The sequence below is a fragment of the Mustela lutreola genome, chromosome 12, assembly GCF_030435805.1.
Source record: "Mustela lutreola isolate mMusLut2 chromosome 12, mMusLut2.pri, whole genome shotgun sequence".
In the NCBI taxonomy this organism is placed as follows: Eukaryota; Metazoa; Chordata; class Mammalia; order Carnivora; family Mustelidae; genus Mustela; species Mustela lutreola.
Genome location: NC_081301.1, coordinates 90,188,967 through 90,209,743, shown reverse-complemented (window position 1 = coordinate 90,209,743; position 20,777 = coordinate 90,188,967). Strand labels below are relative to the sequence as shown.

Below are 20,777 nucleotides of genomic sequence, written 5' to 3'. Positions count from 1 at the left end.
GGGAGTCAAGGAACCTGTGTTCTGGCTCTTGGGCCACTAAATGTCTTCGGGTCTTAGTTTTCTCTTCTGTAAAGGGAGCAAGCTGAACCAGATGTGTGCTCCTGCTCTGAGCTTTGGAGAGTCTAGGATGCCAAGATAAAACCGGAACGAAGTCACAGGGTTCTCAACACACGATGCCCTAAAACTCCCAGTCATGGCCAGACACATCTAGAAGAAGCAGGTTGGGAAAACAGTCCAAGAAATTACAGATATTTGCACGACCAAGGAACTACTGCACTCCCTTGGGCGCTGTTATTAAACCATAACAAACTTACCTAAGGTGGGGAGAGGGAGGTACAAAAAGATTTCAAAACCCAAAAGAGCTGTTCCATTTGCTGAGAACTTAGGGAGTATCCTTTCAATCAGAAACTCATTGTGACTCGCCAGGCCAGGGACATCTGAGGATAAGGACCGTGAAGTGCTGTTCTCCCTCCAGCACACTGTATCCCAGGGTTCAGATCAGTGTGTTTGTTTTTTTTTAAACAAGGGGTAAGGAAGAAAATGGCGAGGGTGAGAAATACCACTTGCTTCCATTCATCTGGGAGAGATCCTGTAGGTACCTTTTGAGTTCCTATTAAGCAAATTCGGCGATAGCTTGCAAAACAGCATTTTTCCAAGAAGAGTCCTCAGATGTACTCCCCACCCTCTCCGCTCCCCCTCCCCCCGCCATCCGACGAGATTGCAAGGGTCCCCGCGCCCATTCAGCGCCCGCGAGAAGATTCAGTCCCCTCGCCCATCACAGCCCGATCGCTCTGGACCTCTAACGTCCCTCCGTCCTCCCCTCCCCCGTGACCCCTTCGCCAACCTACCCTGCCCGTTGGGTAGGTCCTATTCCTGGGAACTCCTGCTGTCATTAGAAGGGGACACGCCGTCGCCTCGGAATCCTAGCTGTCCCTTCCTAGTGGAGGGGGCATCTGTGCTTAAATGCGGGCGTCGCGGCAAGCAGAGTCCAGTGGGCAGGCGACCGGGCGCTGCAGAGTTCGGCGGCCCGAGGAAGGGAGGATGCCCTATCCCAAGCACGGCTTTTAGCGGGGCTGCAAGACTTCAGAACCACCGGGAAGCCCTCGGCTCACCCTGGAGCCTAGGAGAAACCGGCCAGACCTCGGGACCCGGCCCAGCCCGGCTCCCCGTGCTAGGCAGGCGGCGGCGGGACAGAGCCCCGCATCCCGGGGCACCCACTCGGGCGCCCAGTCCGACTGCGGCGGAGACTCCCGCCGCCGCGGCTGCAACCGGCCTGGCTTCCCTGCAGGGCGTGCGGGGCTGGAGCAAGGGGGTGGAGAGAAAAGGGGAAGAGCCTGGGCGGCCGGCGGGCGGGGCCTGCAGCCTCCCCGAGCCTCGGCAGCCGCCGCGCACACGGCTCGCCCTGCGCCTCGCTCCGACTCAGGCGCGCACGGCGCCGGGACCCGCGCCCGAGCCCGAGCCCGGGGGCGCCGCTGCTCCTCGGCCCCCGGTCCCCGCCGCCCCGAGCGCGCCGCGCTGAGGCCGAGCCGGGCAGCGGGGCGCTCCGGCGGCTGGGGCTTTCCGGCTGACGCTCGCCGCTCCGTCTGGCCGGAGGACTGGCGGGGAAGGAAGGGGAAAGCGGGGACACACACACACACACACACACACGCACACACTCGCCGCGGCGCGCGCGCATTGCACACTCGCAGCCGCGCGCCCCCGCCGAGGCGCGTCCCGGGCGAGTTTGGCCCCGCGGCTCCGGTCCGGCACCTGCCGGCTCCGCGCGCCGCGCCGCGCCCCGCCCCCGCCCCGCCGACCCTCCGGCCCCTCCCGCCGCTCGCCCGCACAGATCTGCCGGCGCTGGGGGGGAAGCAACTCCATCCAGATAACTTGCCGGCTGTGGCGCAACTGGTCTCGACAGCGGAGGCGCCCGAATGCTGCCCGGGTGAGGTAAGTTTCCTGCGCGTCCCCGGCCCCTCCTCCCCAGACCCTCCTCCGGGGCTGGAGCTCGGGGGCTCCGCGTCCTGGGGAACCCCAGACGTCTCTGCGCTCGCACTTTGTTCGCCTTGTGCGGGGGCTAGGGTGGAGGGCTGCGAGGGGCCACCGAAGTGGGACCTTCATTCCGCTGGGGCCACGGCTGCGCGCTCCCCGCGAGCACCCACCCGCTCGCTCACCCCCACCCCCAGCCCCGGCCGCAGTGACCCTCGGGGACCTCTCTGAGTTCGCTTAAGCGGGAGCTCCCTCCCCTTCGCAGGGGAGCAAGCTGAGTCTGGCAGCGGCGGGAGAGCTCTCCCACCACCACCACCACCCCCCGGGCAGTAAACACAGGCGAACTTGTCGGGCGCCCCTGGGATCTCCGGAGGGGCTTGCGAGGCGGTGTTCTGGTCCTTTCTGGCGCCGAAGCCGGATTGCACAGGTGCGGTACGGTTCCAGCCTAAATGCAGCCGCGGACTTCTGCGCTTCCCCGGTTCCCTCCCCCAGCCCCATCAACGTGACGCTTCAACAGCTGGGGGGGGGGGGGGACATATAGGGGGGCAAGGAAAGGGAGAATGCTGGGGTTCCATTCGTCAGGCCGGAGCCGGGAGTCCCCAGAACAGAAGACAACAAATGTCTGCTTATCTCTCTCTCATCTATGCAGATGAGCCTGTTGTGTTTCTTATCCCCCAAGCTCGCTCGTCTCTGGTGCCCGGTGTGGCTGGGTAGAAACCTGTTCCAGAGAAGTTGTTTGGATAAGCTGAGGAATTCTTTCACCGGGCTCTTAACAAGGACGTGCTAGTTTCTCTGATGCTCTCTGAGGGCAGAGTGTTGCAGACCCCCAGATGCCACCCCCCAATCTTTGCAGGACTTTTTCAGCCTCCCCAGGCCCTACCTGCCTCTAGGGTCAGTGACCCTTAAGACACTGGGTGGGCCTCACGATGTATTGGTCTCCTGCAAAAAAAAAAAAAATTAAAAAAATTTTAAAAAAAATCAGTCTCCCCATCTGCACTCCTGAGCATGGATTTCGGGAACCTCTTTTGCCCCTCTGGTGACAAGCATGCACTCAGACTTCTCTCTTGTTCCGTGGAAAGGCTGAAGTGTTCTGCAGTTGTTGGAGAAAAGCCTGAGGCTTGGTTTCATTACCCCTCTAATGCGATGAAGTAAAATAGTGCTCATGGAAGCTTTAGTCAGAGCATTTCCAGCTGAGAGGAGGCCCTGGGAAAAAAATCTTTCTCAGCCAAGTCCATGCCGGTTGGCGGCTCGTTGAGTAAGCATTGTGCATGGTGTCTGAGCTGAGGGGAACGTACATTCCTGGTACAGCCATGGGAGTGGAGACTGGGAGCCCCCTGGGAGAGGGCTGGGAAACCTGAGCCTCATGGGGAGTGACCTCTTAGTGGAGAAAGAAAACTGTTCAGAACTGAGTGGTAAAAGCACATTACATTTCTGTCCAAATTAAGGAGACTGGGGGGGATCTCCTAATGATACCTTGCACTTGAATCAATGCCGTGTTATTTCTGAATGCTTTTCAGTGCTTTTATTAAGTTCTGACCGTTTCCGAGGGAGGCAGGGCAAAGATGATTGACCACATGCTCAGGAATAACGTGAGCCTCAGAGATTGAGGGACTTATCAAGGTAATTAGCAGCTGGACTTAGAGTTGTCACAGGCAGGTTCTCTGATAGACCCCCCACCCGGCCCCCCATCACCGCCCGCGCCGGTTCTGTACTTGCCGACAGTTTCACAGTGGCCAGACGGCTTCTGCATTTATTGTGGTCTGCGCTGTCTTACTGTGAATCACTGTTCACGTGTGGCAGGTGAGGAGACCGAGGTTTCAGACGGGGAGGTTTTCTGGGGTATCCTGTCTAAGCTAGTGAAGGTTACAAGGCTAGACCTCAAAGCTCTTGATGTCCAGTCCATGGCTTTGCAGATGATGCCATTGGCCCACTTCTGATGGCGGGGAGGAGACAGGATGGATACCGCGATACACCGGGATCTGTTCCACGTGCCTGCTGGTGATTGAGAGTTCCAGTTCTGGGACTCTGTTTGGCTGTATGACCCCGGGGGCCAAATCCTATCACCTCTGAGCCTCAGGGGTCCCATATGTGAAACCAGAGATTCATAATGAATGATCTTTCTCTTTCTAGTCTCCCCCTTCTATTTAGCTAATTTTCTATTTCACTTGTAATTTATTCCCCCTTACCCTTGATGCTGTCCCATTTAGTGAAGGGAAACATTTCTAGGGCACTTTAGCTTAGCATCTATATTGTTTAGTGTTATTACTTGACTCGGAAATGTCCCAGTGGGTTGGTCTTCCCTAAAATATGTGTCAAGATTCCCTCGAATATCCCAGTCAACGCATACCTTTATTTTTAGACTTGGAATTTGTGTATAGTAAGTACTCAAATCACCCCTGAACGAAGGGGGCAGATGAAATCACTCACAAGGAAGACACGTGCTGTCAAACAAAGCTTCGAATCATGTAAATTCCCAGCATCCGCTGACCCGTAAGGTAATTTACCTACATGAGGTGCACCTCTTGAAGCTGGCGCGTACAGGTGCTTTTGTTGATGTTTTTCCTGAACACATCCTGTAAAGAAGAGTTTTTCTTTCTCCGTGTAGACAATAGACTCCTGTCATCTCTGTCCTGCTCCTTTGCTTGCCTCCCCTTCCCTTAGTTTTCAGGATTGTGTAGCTGGCTGAAAGACACATTCCTAGAAATTGACTTGTGCCCTTTTATGAAAAGAGTTAGTCTTGAAATGGGGAAACCAACCACTTTTTTTTCCCCCCCTCTGAGTAAATTTCAAGCAGCTGCTAATATTGGCTGGTGGTTTCAGAGAGGAAACCTAATTAACGAAACCGACCTAGATTCTGTTCCCCTTTAAGGGTCTTGTTTCCATCCCTCTCTCCTATATACGTCAAAGTTGTGTTTTTATTTTCAGAAGAGGGATGAGGAAGAAGTAGAATGGTTCTTAAATATTATTAACAGGTCCAGCCTTTGGAATTGAGGTATGTCTTTGTGATAAAGAAATTACATGTTAAATAGTTCAGAGGCTTGCCCTCTTTATGCATAGGACAGTTGAGGCACAGAGAGGTGAATTGGCTTGCTGGGGGTCACACAGAAGTTTAGCAGGAGGGGCAGGGCTAATGTGGAATTCTTTTTTTTTTTTTTTTAAGATTTTATTTATTTATTTGACAGATTATAAGTAGGCAGAGAGGCAGGCAGAGAGTGAGAGAGGAGGAAGCAGGCTCCCTGCTGAGCAAAGAGCTGGACACGGGACACAGGACTCAATCCCAGGACTCTGGGATCATGACCTGAGCCGGAGGCAGAGGCTTTAACCCACTGAGCCACCCAGGCGCCCCTAATGTGGAATTCTTAAGAAGGTTCATATTTAAGGTTTTGCTGGGAGTTCTATGGTGAAGGTACATTTTGAGTTTTAGAAATCATGGAGTTTAAGGGGAAACTTCTGTTTGCTAATACTTATTAGTGAAGTAGCATAGTTTTAAATGATTTAGTATTCATATTTTTAAAATGTTCTCATCCAAGCAGTTACCATTAAAGAGAAAATATTTGTCTCTTTTTATCTCCTCCCTATGATTCTCTTCACTTATGTATATCACCAGACTCAATTAATACTTTGTTCCAACCAGTGCTGGAGGAAAGGGAATTATTTGAATAGAAATACAAATATATGGTGGTTTTCCAAGCTTCTCTTCCTGGTAAATAAAGCCAGAAGCCAAAGGTGGCACCGCCATACAGCCGGTAAAGTCATAAATATGTATACATTTCATTTGCATTTTCATTTTACTTGTACTTCAGTGAAATGGTGAGTCAGAACATTTGATATCCTGGGAAAAAAAATACTTTTTTTTTCTTTCTATGGCTAGAACCTTCATTAGCGACACTGTAAAATATCAAGTCCTAAATGTATTTGTTGCAGAAACCCGTTCTTTGTATCAAATCTGTTAACTAGAGTTGGAAAGAGTCCTTTTCTTTTAAAAACTGCCCAGTTAGAACTGTGCATTATGTAGCTTAGCTGTTCATTTGTGGACTTTTTTTATGGCAATGCTAAATGCCAAGGCGAGTCAGAGAGGGAGGAAACCTAGCCTTCTGTTTTAATATTTTTCTTTGAGGGGCTGCTGGTGGCTTAACGTGTCTGCCTTCGGCTCAGGTCATGATTGCAGGGTGCTGGGAGGGAGCCCCACGTGGGGGGGGGGGTCCCTGCTCAGCGGGGAGCCTGCTTCTCCCTCTCCCTCTAACCCTCCCCCTTGCTTGTGCTGTCTTGCATGCTCTCTCTCAAATAAAATCTTCGAAAAATATATTTTTTTCTTTGAAAAAAAAAACCTCTACCCTTAATCTGATGAAATTGTTGAACTATTGGATAGTAAGTGATTAGCTGCCATTGGTCCAGTAAGTACTTTATTCAGCCTGGTCCCTTTCGATATGAAAGAGGAAGCTGGAGAAAACAGGCTGGATTTTGTGCATCTCCTTCTCAGTTGTATCTACTTTTGTCTAGTTTCACCAGCGGCGGATAAAAGAGGGAAGTAGAGGAACCCTACTCAAATGGGGTTACTCCCGGGGAATGTAGAGTTCAAACACGGATAATAATTGGAACATGGTTCCATGTTTGCTCAACAGCAGCCCTGCCCCTTACCCCCCGTCCCGCTGGGCATTATTTTTAGGTCCAAACCTACTTGAAGGGGCAGCTCCCTGAGGTACACGTTCCTCTTGTAGAAAGTTTTCTGTGTTGTTAATGGGACTGGGTAAACAACAGGTGTGCGGTAGGTTTGGGGGAGTTTGCATAGTGGGTGAGCGAGTTCTTGAGACTTGTTTTCTCTAAGGGTTTTAGAAAGTCCCTTGGAAAATGGTGATGAACTGTAAGACACTCCGTAGACAGTATCGCTCCCATGAAAACTGGGCATGTGTGTTTTTCAAGCCGAGGTTCTTCGGGCAAGGGTTGGACTTACAAGCACCAGCGGCCTAGAGAGTGTAATTACCTTAAATTGGAACTAAAGTTATGGGGCAAAAGACAGGACCATAAAGAATTTATTTTGTAAGGAAAAGGTGGTACTTAAGCCTTTGCATCCGGGAATGCTGAGCAAGGGAGTTGGGAGGAGCATAGAATTATGGCTAGCCGTAAAAACCTGTTTCTTTGCTTGACAGACTGGCCCAAGAAATCCAGGAGATTGACCACGCTGGGTAGTGGGCTTTCAACATTTAATACATGCTTTCTTCTTTCTTTCCTTTTTCAACCGTGCCTGCCATCGTGATCTTTGGATCTTTGGGTGTAACAATTTTCGATCAAGAAAGGAAACAAAACAGCAGCAATAAAAAGCGACACTGGGACGCGCTTGAGGGAGTAGTAAGCGTATCATGGGTCTTTCACTAATATTTGTCAATGGGAAGGTTAGGCATATGTTTTATTTATCTTTGTCTTCTTGGAACTTGGCACTCTGCCTGGCACATAGTAGGGATGAAAACATGTGCACTGAACAATTTATGCATTCAAACAGGTGTCACTCTTCAAAACTCCAGGACGTTTCATAATTATGCGAATGATTTTACTTATTTTTCAGAATGTTTAGAAATGTTTGTTTCAATCCTTGTTTGTGGTCCTTTCATCATAAATATGGTTCATTCACCAGACCACCAGCCTTTCTTTAACCAGCATGCCTATGAAGGATCTTTTTTTTTTTTTAACAGAAATAATAATCTGAATATAAAATGTGTTCTTCCTTTTATTATTATTTTTTAAAGATTTTATTTATTTGACAGAGATCACAAGTGGACAGAGAGGCAGGCAGAGAAGGGGAAACAGGCTCCCTGCCAAGCAGAGAGCCTGATGTGGGACTCGATCCCAGGACCCTGAGATCATGACCTGAGCCGAAGGCAGAGGCTTTAACCCACTGAGCCATCCAGGCGCCCCCTTCCTTTTATTATTTACAAGCATCAGTTAAACGTATTTTTGAAGCACCCAGAGTGGCTGAGTGGTGAGTTTGGCTCAGGTACACAGACAGGAGTGGACTTTAAGCTTCTCTAAGTTAATCAGTTTAAGTGTCGTCTCCTCTGGGGGACCTTGGCCTTCTCCGCTCATCTAACCTAACATCTTCGTATGTTTTCTTAGCACCGTGGTGCTGAGACATGTTTCTTTACACGCTGGACACCTGTACTTGCGGGTCCTCCCAGGACCCTGTGTTCCTGTCACCTCTGCTCCAACTCACATTCAACTCTAGAAGGTCCCGAAGGGCAGAGACCATGGTTCTTTCACGCTGTTTTTCAGGCGTTTGGTACCAAGTAAGTGCCCAGTAAATACCTGAATGAAGGAGGGAGTCCCCTTCATCCTGTCAAGACGAACTGGGCCACCACGGAGGTCACTCAGGTGGAAAGGTTCTGCTGTGAAGAAAGTTCTTCAGGGTTGGCTGTCGCGGCTCCTGTGAGAAGGACATCTGGGTCCTGCAGGGGGAGGGAGCAGGGCTGGCTTCAGTGGAGAGATCCTGGCGTGAGGCTGAGGCAGGGTCTCTGTTCCTTTTCCTTTACTCTGAGGGGAATGGTAGTGAGCTGATAAGTCGAACTTACCAAGCATGAAACAGAACATTCCAAACTGTTAAAGACGGGGCCTACAAGTTCCTAAGGCGTCAGTGTGTCGTTCGTAATTAAGACAGCTTGTGATAATCTGCAAGGAAAATCCTAGGGCATCTCAGCTATAAAACTTCCCCGACTCCCCTGATTTTTCTTTGAATGTAGGCCCCACCAGGGGCCACGCAGGGAGAAGGCCAGGGCGGTGGTTCTCAGGTGTGGTGGGACATCCGTGGCAGCATCACCTGGGAACTTGTTGAAATTCTCCGAGTGTCCCCCCAGGCCCACCCAATCAGAGACTTGGGGGACCAGCGTGGGGGCTGTGCAGGAACCTGAGTGTGAGTTGGTCTCTGGACGATGCTGATGTCACCCCAGTATTGGCAGGAAGTGTTGAATCTGTTGCTCAAGATAGAAGCTGTGGGAAGCACTCGGTGTTTCAGGTGACTCCAGAGGTGTGTAGAGAGGGTACCATCCGCCTGCTTCTCCCGAAATTCTAGGGGAGAGAGAAGAACCAGTCCTGGCTTTTCTCAGAGCCGTATGGGTCACAAGAGAACCACCTCCTGTGACTAGCGTGGGGGTCTGCACTCCAGATGGTCCACAGAAGCTCGTAAGATGGTTGTGGTCCTGCCAAATGATGGGCCCTCCCAGGGCTGAGGGATACAGCGGGGTATGCGGGCAGTGAGGGGTAAGACGTGCTCTATGCCTAATTTACGTTTGGATGTTGCTGCAACAGGTTACCAGGTAGAGGAATGATTGTATGAGCTGTGGGTTGTCTCGGAACAGGAAACCGTAGTATTCTGACTGTTTTCAAAATATTTCAAGTCAGTTCAACGTGCTAGATACTGGCGGATTGCTTGGCCAGGACAGTACCAGGTGCTGCGGGGCTTAGGAGGTCTAAACACGGTCTGGCTCCTCCTGGCCAAGAACTAACTGTGCTCCAGGCACTTCTGAGGTGCTGTTTGTTTCCTGTAAGGGGTGGTGCTGAGGGCCTTGTCATGGTTTTGCTGATTTTGAAGCCACGTTCTTTTCTCTGCTTCATGCTGGTGCACCACAAAATGTAGTTCTGGAAGAGGAGATTTTAAAAAGGAGGACCCAGGTTGATCTAAAATTTGGATCTCCATCCCGGGCCTCTCTAAGAGCTCTAGGTGATGGCATTGACATTGTTCTTGTACTTGGGTATCTCAGAGGCCTCCCACATTTCCCATGGCTAAGGCCAGAAGACTGGCTTTTTTCTCTGCATACCTGGTTCTCTTGCCAGTTCCTTCACTCTGCGGTGGGCACCAAGCCGCATGGGTCAGAAACTCAGGAGCCATGCTTGGCCCCAGGACATTTCAGCCCCCCCATCTTCCTGTTGCGTTTGCTTCCTGGACTGCTCTCCACCCCAGCCTCATCCGTATGCGTCTCATCGTTCTGGCTGATCACGTCCTAATCCAGCTTCTCCACCCTCTGCTGGGCTCTAGCTGCAGCTGGCCAGGCTTCTGGGGCCTCTCTGGCCCTCCCCTCATCCGTCACCCAGACTGTGGCCGGGGCAATAGAGGTGGCCGCAGGGGACCCTCGACTCTGCTGGGCAGATCCTTCCCGACCGTCTGCATCCGAGCCCTCCTGGAAGCAGACACACCGGGTCTCTGGGGCTGTCCAGGATGGTGGCCTTGCAAGCTGCTGTGTGGTCTCGGAGGATTTGCTCCTCCAAACCAGTCTTCGCATGTGGCTGTTGAGTCACTCAGGCGCACCTGAACCGGAAGCAGAAGAGACTCCGTCTGCCTTGGTTCTCGCTGCAGTGACAGAGCACTGTGGTCGGGGTGGCTTCCGAGCCCAGCAGTGTGTTTCGGACAGTCGTGGAGGTGCTGTCCCCAACCAGGGTGCCCATGGCTGGCTGCGGGCTGCTGACGTCTCCTGTCCTCGTTCAGTGGAAGGAGTATGAGGGGCCTCGGGGGGTCCCTTGTTTCTAAGGGCCCTGATCGCATTCATAAGGTCCTGCGCTCGATACCTAATCGCCTCCCAAAGGCCCCATCTCTTAATTCAGTCTTACTAGGGGGGTGAGGTTTTCACCCACAGAAGTTTGAAGATATGGAGCCTTTTATGGCCCTTTATGAAATGCATTCTTGGGGCGCCTGGGTGGCTCCATTGATGAAGCGTCTGCCTTCGGCTCAGGTCGTGACCGCAGGGTCCTGGGATCGAGCCCCGCATCGGGCTCCCGGCTCAGCGGGGAGCCTGCTTCTCGCTTTCCCTCCATCTCTGCTCTCCCCGCTTGTGCTCCCTCTCCTTCCAACAAAGAAAGAAATACAATCTTAAAAAAGAAAGAAAGAAAGAAATGCATTCTGTGTTGAAAGCCAACATACAGAGACCTACACATAACAAATAAATTCACAAGAAATTTTCACGAGAGAATACTTTTAACGGTACCCCGTGAGATTTGTTTTGGTATTTGTGGGTATGTTCCTTCCCACGTACAACCTCTAGCAAACTCTGATCCTGACCCGCCACATTGATTTTACTCCCCAGGGCCTAGACCCGGGATCTGGGAAGCCCAGATCTTCCCTGTCCTCTGCTGCGGTGCTGCCGGTGCAGGGGCCCAGGCCCGAGGCCTGCATTTACTGAGGAGCTGACCCTGACTCCTCAGCCAGTGCTCTTTCCTCTCGTCTGGGCACAGGGAGGGCCCTCAGCAGCGTTTCATTTCTGTCAAGAAATCATGGTAAAACTGGTAGAGTAGGCGTCTGATCCAACCTGGAAATGGGGAAGACTAACTTAGGAGGCTGCCCTGTCTGTTCTACGGGATGAATAAGCTAGTGTGGGGAAACACGGCCTTGAAACTGGGGTATGTCTATACTTTTTCATATAATGCTCACCTGAAGGTTCCTATGCATGTATTTTAGCAAGAACCTAAATACTAATAAGAAAAAACAGACTCTACTTTAAAAATATGTTAAGGGGCACCTCAGTGGGTCAGCCGGTTAGGCATCTGCCTTCAGCTCAGGTCCTGATTCTGGGGTCCAGGGATGGAGCCCCACATTGGGCTTCCTGCTCAGTGGAGGAGTCTGCTTCTCCCTCTCCCCAACCCCCACGGCTCATGTTCTCTTTCTTTCAAATAAATAAAATCTCTAAAAGAAATAAAAATATGTTAAGAACAATTTAACTTTTTTTTTTTTTCCCCTGCCTGAAATCCACTGAGGCATGGAGTGTCTCCATTTACTGTTCAAGCACAAAATGCAAAGAGCCTTAAGCTAGGGGCCTCTTGGCACCCAGAACTTTGGGGCAAGCTGTTTTACTTCTGGAGTTAATTTCTTGATTGCTGATGGTTTGCTTGCTCCTTTAAGTGTCATAATTTATTAAAGCTGGTATTTGCAAAGAAAATTTCTCCCAAGTTGTCACAACCTTCCCCAATTCTTGGAAAGATTATATAGAGCAAAGTGTGTCTTTTATGGTCTCATAAAGTGGTAGCTTTTGGATCTACTCAAGGATGAAAAGCTCTTTGCTCCCGTACCAACCGGCCCCACTTTACTGTCTTTGAAAACCACACCTGCCTTTTCTTGATTTTTTTTTTTTCCTTTTGCCCTTGAGTTCTGTGACTTTGAGCAGTGATAGTTCCTTCATTCATTGTTAGCTGCTGAGAAGCTGTTGTGATCTTGGGAACCAAATAACACCCATATTGTCTGAATTGTGTTTGCCAAATCAATTCATATTCGTTGAAATTGATTTTTTTTAATAAGAGAAAAAAGTTTTTGAGGGAGGGCCCCAAGAGTTCTATTTGTACAGCAAAGTGGCTTGAGTCATTTCTCATTCACTCCTTTTACTGGGCAATAAAGAACATGTTTTTCTTAGGTCCTGTTCCAGGGAAGTTCAGGTAGATCAGTTGCTACCTTTAGGCTGAGATCTTCATGGTTTCTTTTTTCTCTTTATAAAGTATGCATTTACTGCATTATGGTGCAAAACACACTTCCATTTAACTTAAACAGAGTTGTAATTTTGGGGTGTGTTGATAACTGTTTCATTTTTAGTGTCTGATGCTTTTAGAGGGGGTAGATTACCAAAGGCATTTCTCTTTCCATGGGAGAAATAGCATAGAAAATTCCTCCAAGTTTCCTGATGTCCATCTTCCGTTGGAAAATGAACTTTCGTTCCCGCAATAAAACAAGAAAGGTGAATACGAGAAATTTAACTTTTTTTTTTTTGGAAATGTAACTTCTTTAAGGAGTGATGTGAATCACACTCTTCTTAGGCTTATGGTGCGTTACCCAGAAACAAAAACCTAGCATTGTTACCTTTGTGAGCTGTTTTTGAATGATGCCCTTTGATTTTTTTTTTTTTCCCAAGACATGCAGTTCAGACAGAGTAAAGATTTGTGGGAATGGATCAGGTGGACAGTCTCTCATGTGAAGGGTTAAGCGAGAAACTTGACTTTTGTTTAGGTTTGTAGAAATCAATGGAAATTTGGCTCTTAAGGTTTGCGTACAGTTGGACCCCATTATCTAGCTTTGCAGTTTCTTCAAAACTCCCTGTCCAACATGACAGTTTGTTAAGATAAACATGCGGGATCATTGCATTTGGTGCAGTCTTTATATGTGAAAGAGTCCCTTTCCGTGTAATGAGAAGAATTCTGGAAGCATTATAGAACTCGGTGTTCAAGTGTCCCCCATGCGTACCTCACAGCTTCGGAGGTGATGATAGACAGTCCTTGTGGTTACATTTTTACTGGTTTCTTCTTTGTCTGCCTCCTTCATGGGAAGGTGGTTTCCCCAAAGGGAGGGACTGGGTTCTGGCCATTGTTGTATTCCCAGCACCTACTGAGGTGTCCGGTACAGAAAGGCTTCTCCGTTAACATTGGTCAGATGGACGGATAAATGATTTCCTTAAGCCAGAACCATCTTTTTCCAACTTCCAGCTAACCTGCCGTTTTGTAATGCCAGCAGTCTAGCCTCTAGCTTTACCATTGCTCCGTGTTCTTTTCCCAACCAGCGGCCTTGTTCAAGGTCAGATTTTCCTCCTCCTCCTCCTCTTCTTCTTCTTCTTCTTCTTCTACTACTACTATTGATTGATTGATTGATTACATCCCTTGTTTCATGGCCAGAAGCTTTCAGAACAACTGAGGAACTCAGGCTTCACTCGTCCACTCTTGTGATCACACCTCTCAGCCTCTGTGAAAAGTACCTCTAGGATTCTGACTTGATTCTAGATTCTATGCTAGATTATATATTATATCATAGGTTGGCATTGTAGATGATATCAGCTGTCCTTGTAGCCGGCCCCTTTTAAAAAACTGAAAATATGTCCCTTCCCAGATTCTAAATTTGCTTCCAAGGTACCCGCGTCTTTTTTGCTGACTTCCAGAATTTTAGCAGACTTTTGTTTTGCTCATCCCTGTTTCCGTGCAGCTTCCAAGTCCTAAGGACTTAGAGAGAAACACACTCTTCTCTCTTCTCATATTTCCCCTATGAACACCTCTTGCCCAGTCTATTGGAACAGCTTCCCAAATGGCTTCCATACCCCCCTTCCTTGAAGTATTCATAATGCCTGCCATTAGAGATTCGAGTTTCGGCACCATCAGACCCCAGATGATTAGATGATCTGCTGTGCCTGTGCTGTGGTTTGGTCTACAAATCCATCCACACTCTGGCGCTCGTGGACCGTTCGTCCTCAGTATTATCACTGTCATCCTTGTTGGAGTATGATGTGCCCACAGGTGCCACTTCTCAAACTTCCCGTGTACCAGCCACAGCGCGGAAGAAGACATGAAGTCATGAAGGTTTTCAGTGCATTTCGAGCCCTGTAATCACGGGATGGGTAGGGCAGGTATCGTGGAAGGAGGTAGGGCTGCAAGAGGCTGTTGGGCCAGACCTGGGACGTTTTTCCAAAGCTGTGATCACGAGCCCAGTGTTGAACATGCGTTGGAGATGCCTGTGGGGTGTCGAGGTGGAGGCTGGCTGTAAAGGGAGGGGTCTGTGATGGGAGCCCTGGGTGTGATGGTCCTTGGCTGTGGGCAGTGATTTGGGTCATGGGAGTGGATGGGTAGAACACCCAGGTCCGGAAGGCGGCGCCACGGGTGTGGCTGTAAGGAGAGAGCCCCAGGATGGAGACAGCCTTACGATGTCTCGCCAGTGTCTAAAGCCACGGGATGAGATGAGACTTCACCAGAAGGGTTTAGAGACAAAGAAGAGAAGACGTCTGAGAACCAGCATCATTTCCTGATCTTCCTTTGCAGTGTTTTCCTCCATCCCTTGGCTTATCCCATTCATTCTTACTGAATCTTGGGTTTTCTTCTCCGTTTGAGGAAGTGACCTCAGAGTTCCACGAGGCCACCTTCATCCCAGGGTGTGGGAGAGCTGTTGATGCCGCTGATTCCTGCCCTCAGTTGCCCTGAAGCCATTTCTCAGGCCCACATCCCGTTTGGCTTCCTGGCTCTTCTGACTCGTAACAGAGCTTTCCCCACAGGCTGACGTTTCATTTGTTCTCTGCTTATCTTTCCGAGCAGACTCAGAGTCCTGACAACAGGGACCACATCTTCTTTCGCTTTGTGTGTCCCACCCGGCCCGGTGGCTCCAGTGTCTCGGGCGCCCACGGCTTGTTACCGACCTTCATCGTCCTTTCATTCTTCTAATGAAGTAGAAGGACGAAGAACTCCCAAGTTCTATAAGGATTTGTATCAATTTATGCACCTTGAGCTAACTTGAAGGTGCTTGCTTACAGTGCATTTGTAGCTGGAATGTTCTATTTCTCCCTGGGGAGGAAAGAAAAAAAAAAAAGAGAAACTTAATTTATAAAAAAAAGTCTACAAAACCAGTACAGAATCCTTGTAATTTGTTATTCTTAGTATTTGAAACTTTGAGCGGAAGGGAAGCTATCTTTTGGCGGCTCCCCGGTCCCTAGTACTACTTAGGGCAAGCAGAGTTTATCTCCTGGTTTCCCTGGGTCGTGCTTCCTGTGTTTTTAGACATTTTGCATACATTTGCACAGGCTGAATCTGGATGCAGCAAGGGCCCTGCTGGGAGAATCAGGGATTCCGGCTGGCCCTGCCCTTCTCCTGACATTTTGGTGACCTCTGGTCAAGTGACTTGACCTCTTTAGTGGAATAGCAACCACCCGCCCCCCCAATCTGTTGAATGAGAATCGATATGCGGGCTCCTGGCTAATTCAAAGGCATGTTGTGAGGCCAAATGAAATGAAGGCCTTTGAGGTTCTTAGAACAAAAGCTTCATGTACATTATTTCGTAAGACTTACAGGTCAAGCTCCGGCAGCCACATGTGTAACCCATGGGTAAGCAGATCTGAAGTATAGGGTGTAGCATCTCGTGGTGCTCATGAAAGAGGCCTTCTCCTTCCTTATTCCCAGGGGCCAAGGGTGAGAAGTGGGTTGCTTGGCTCAAGTCTGACCAGAGCTCCAGAATTTAAACACATCCTCAGCCTGGGTGAGGAGACCAACATACCTTTATCTTTAAAAAGAGATGAGTCTTGGATACAGAGGTTCTTTGAAGAAAGCCAAACGCATGTTTACCTGTTAAGGAAACAGAACGCTGGTAGGCAACAGAGAGTTCATATGATAGATTCCAAACTAGGATAGATGCTCATCGTAGGAAGCAAGTTCATTGCTTAGTTGGATTAGATTGTATGGTGTAGGGCTGTTGTTGTCCTACCTTACAGAGCACCTAACTCCATGCCTCACGTCCTGAGATGGTCAGTGTTTCAGTTAGTGCCTGGTGAGATGGAACAGGAGAAGATCCTAGAAGTCATCCAGAAGACACTTTGAAGACTTACAGAAACTTTAAGGTTGTTTGAGGCTAATGGGACATTCCTTAAATGAGAAATCAAATGAAAATGGGATGGTGGCAAAATCTGTAGTCTGATGACCTGTATCAAATGGCAGAGGGGTTTGGCTGGAGTTCCTGACTTGGGTGATAGCAGAGGGAGAATGACAGGAACGCGTGCAGCGTTGCAGGAATAGGGGTTATGACAGTGGAAGTCATAGTCATGACTTTGGGTCAGAGACACAATTTTAATTCCTTGCTTCGCCTGGCAGTTGGCGTAGCGGCGTAATCATAGTCACACAGGTGCCCTCTCTTGGTTTTCTGTGCTTAGGGTCAGACTGTGGCCTAAGCGTGGTGGACTTGATTCTGCACGCAGGCTAGATGGCTAATAGTAGCAACCTCAACAGAGTAAGAGCATAATCCACAGAAGCTGGGATGACGTCGAAGCAGGGAGAGGAGAGAATAAATGCACAAATGTCCTCATCTTCTAAAATGGCGGAGTGGGACAGGATTGTCAAAAGTGGGTGGAATTCCAGAGTCGTGCCATCTTGCTTTCCCACCAGCGGTGTGTGAGAGTTCCAGTTGCTTCATATCTTCATCGACGCTTGGCGTGCGCCATCTTTAGCATTTTTGATGCTCTGATTGGTGTATAGTGGGGGCTTGTTGTGCTTTCAAATCGTGTTTCCTTAGTGGCTAATGATGTTGAGCGTCTACTTGTGTGTTTATTTGCCATGCTTACGTGTTTTTTGGTAAGGTGCTGAACTCACATATTAATTTCAGTAACGTGTTTGTGACGTACCTTGATTTTTTTAGATAGACAATCATGTTGTCTGTGAATAAAGGCAGTTTTGGTTCAAAGAAAAGAATTGGTGAAAATGCAGATGAAGACCTGAGTACTTAAAATTAGGAAGGTGGAGAACAGAGGAAATAAAATATGAGGAAAATCCTTGCGATGAGCCAAGAATAAGAAATTTAAGCATTTTTTTCAAGTTATGGAGGTGACTACTAAGAAACCAAACCTGAAAATTCTGAGAAGAGTTGTCTTGGAGGAATAGTGGCAGGAACAGGAAGATGAGGAGGCGGTCATTCTCCTGAAGTTTTCTCTGTCATTTGATGCATTACCTTGCACGTGCACGTTGTTGATAAATCACCGGTATATTGGGAATTAGAACATAGAGATAAAAAGCAACTTGAAGCAACTAAAATAGGTCGAGTGTAAGAACTGGGTATCATAAAATAAGAAATGTTAAGGAACAGTCATTGATTAGAAAGCTGTAGGAAGTGCCCTTGAGTGACAAAGCTGAGGAATATCTAGCATTTACTTGGGTGCTTCCTACATTCCGGGTACTTTGTAACCGATAAAACTGTGTTAACTGGTTTAGTGTCCATAGCAACCCATGAGGTAGGTACAATTATCACCATTTTATACGTGAGGAAACTGGAGCTCCTGGGTGTCTCAGTCAGTTAAGTGTCTGCCTTCAGCCCAGGTCGTGATCTCAGGGTTCTGGGATCGAGCTTTACTTGTTCATAATGTCCTAGGAAGCATATATGTTTTGAATTGCAATGAAGTCTAATTTATTTTTTCTTTGGTTGCTTATGCTTTTGGTGTCCTACCTAAGAAATCTTTGTCAACTATAAGATCCCAAAGATTTATGTCTTTATTTTCTTCTAAATGTTCTAGCTCTTATATTTTACTCTTTGATCCATTTCGAATTGATTTTTGTACATGGTATGAAGTAGGGTTCCAGCTTCATTATTTTTGAATGTAGATATCCATTTGTCCCATTAATGTTTGTTGAAAAGACTGTTTTTTTCCCCTTTAGTTGTCTTGGCACCCTTGTCCAAAATCAATGTACCATAAATACAAGGGTTTATTCCTGGGCTCTTATTTCTATTCCATTGATCAATATGTCACTTAATACCAATACCAACTGTATTGCTCACTGTAACTTTATCATAAATTTTAAGTTGGAAAATGTGAGTCTCCCAACTCTGTTCTTCTTTTCCAAGATTATTTTGGTTCTTCTGAGTACTTTGAATTTTCACATGAATTTTATTTTTTTAAAGACTTTATTTATTTATTTGACAGAGAATGAGAGTGAGTGAGAGAGAGCATGAGTAGGGTGAAGGGCAGAGGGAGAAGTAGACTTCCTGCCGAGCAGGGAGCTGGATGTGGGGCTCGATCCCGAAACTCCAGGATCATGACCTGAGCCGAAGGCAAACACTTAACCCACTGAGCCACCCAGGTGCCCCTTCATATGGATTTTATAAGCCTGTTGTCCATTTCTGCAAAGAAGTCACCAGCGATTTTGATGGGGACTGCACTGATTCTGTAGAGCAGTTGGGGAAGCATTGTCATATTAACAATATTCTAACCCATAAATAGAGAATGCCTTGCCACTCATTTCACTCTAATTTAATTTCCTTTAAAATTTTTTACCTGTTATCATTATAACACCTTCCAGAAATTATAGATTTTATTTATACTCATCTCATTTCAAAAAAAAAAATCTGAGGTGGCTGACCAAATTGTGTATGAATATAATAGGATCAAAATGACTAAGGAAGTCTGGGAGAGGGGAAGCTGGTGATAGGAAAGAAAGACCGAAAAGTGTGTATTCAATGTATGGAATGAATATTTGCTAGATTGGGATAATCAGTTTTGCCCCAAACTTTCCAGTGGCTTACTTTCACCTTTTAATATGCTCTAGTGTAGAACAAAATGTTAAGAAATAGAAACCTCGGGCATACACGGTCCCCTTTCTCCTAAGCTCCACTGTTACCAACTTCTTTGCAAGTGAAGCTTGGCTTTGCTTTTAAATCTCAGGAAAGTCGGTCCTTCCATTCACGTCCACCATTTCCCGTGGGTAGACGACGATGAGCCCGGTTATCACAGAGAGGTGACCCAGGTCTCCTTCCCGCATCTGTCTGTACAGTAAGGTCCAAAGAACAGACAGGCTTTTGTTCCCAAGCTCGAGTGCATATACCTTCTTGGTAGGAAGGAATTAGCCTTGGATGAAGGAAAGACCTTGAACTTCCCTTCTGCGGTACTTCCCAGTGTTGACATTCTTGTTCCCGAACAGGAAGGAGTCTGCTGCCCCTCCGGTCCTTAATCCAGATGCCCTGCTCTCTCTGTGCCCGTGGTTTCATTCCCATTGAGATGTTACCTTAGCAACCAACTTACCAGCTCGCCTCATTAACATACTTCCTATCTGTAATCAATACTCATTAGTGCTGAATCACGTCTTTGCTCTGCTATTTTTTTTTTTTTTACTTAATTTATTTTTATTGAAGTATAAGTTGACAGGCAGTATTATATTAGTTTTAGGTGTATAAGTTCGTGATTCGACATTTGGATACATTGCAAAATGATCGCCACCATTAGGCTACTTACCATCTGATACCATACAAAGTTGGGACGATATTATTGATTATACTTCTTGTGTTCTATAGCCCCCTGACTTTCTTGTTGTCTCACTGGAAGTTTATACTCATTGGTCCCCTTCCCTTATTTAGCCCATCCACACCCCCCCGCCTCTCCGACAGCCTTCAGTTCTCTGTATTTGTGAGTCCATTTCTGTTTGTTTCATTTTGTAGCTTTCACCTGCAAGTGAGATCATACAGTATTTGTGGGGGCTTTTGTTTTTGTTTTGTTTAGCATTTGTCTTTTTCCATTTGAGTTATTTCTCTTAGCACAGGGCCCTCGAAGTCCACCCCCACTGTCCCACATGGCAGGATCTCATTCTTTTCAACGGCTGAGTAATATTCCAGAATAGGTGTGCATCACCATTTCTTTTATCCATTCACTCACTGATAGATGCTCCAGTTGCTTCCCTATCTTGGCTTTTGGAAATAATGCTGCAGTGAGCATGGAGGTGCGTACACCTGTTTGAATTCGTGTTTTCCTTTTCTTCACATAAATTCCCAGAAGTGGAATTGCTGGATCATATGGTAGTTCTAGTTTTAATTTTTCGAGGAAACTTCATACTGTTCTCAGTAGTAATTAGGCCAGTTGACATTCCTACTGCCTGTGCACGAGGGTCCGCATTTCTCCACATCCTCACCAGCCTTTGTTTTCTTGCCTTTGGAGGCTGGCCTTTCTGACAGGTGTGAGGCGGCCGCGCGTGATTTGCATTTCCCTAGTGATCAGAGGTGTTGAGCAGCTTTCCAGGTACCTGTTGGCTGTCTTTGGAAAAATGTCTGTTTAGATCTTCTGGTCTTTTTTTAACTGGATGGTGATTATTATTATTTATTTATTTAGCGGTTGGGTTGTATGAGCTCTTCATATACTTTGAATGTTAACCCCATATTTGACATATGATTTGCAAATATCTTCTCGCATTCTGTAGGGCTGCCTCTTTCTTTTGTTGATGGTTTCTGGTGCTGTGGAGAAGCAGCTTTAGCTTGAGGTGGTCCCACTTGTTTGTTTTTGCTTCTGTTGCTTTCACTTTGGGTGTCAAATTAAAAAAAAAAAAAATCATTGCCAAGACCTGTATCTGGGAGCTTTCTGCCT

The 20,777-nt window shown here is 47.7% G+C and overlaps 1 protein-coding gene across 3 annotated transcripts in view; it reads left to right on the top strand.

The window, feature by feature from the left end:
• The first annotated feature begins 570 nt into the window (after window positions 1–570).
• Window positions 571–20,777, top strand: part of PIP5K1B (phosphatidylinositol-4-phosphate 5-kinase type 1 beta) — a 323,529-nt gene continuing 303,322 nt past the window's right edge. The window contains exon 1 of one of the 3 annotated variants that reach the window (XM_059141853.1): window positions 571–591. The gene's annotated coding sequence lies outside the window, so the exon portion shown is untranslated. Of the gene's footprint in view, window positions 592–1,793; window positions 1,930–20,777 lie in introns of those variants that run through there. The other 2 variants (XM_059141849.1, XM_059141850.1) reach the window with 2 other exon arrangements.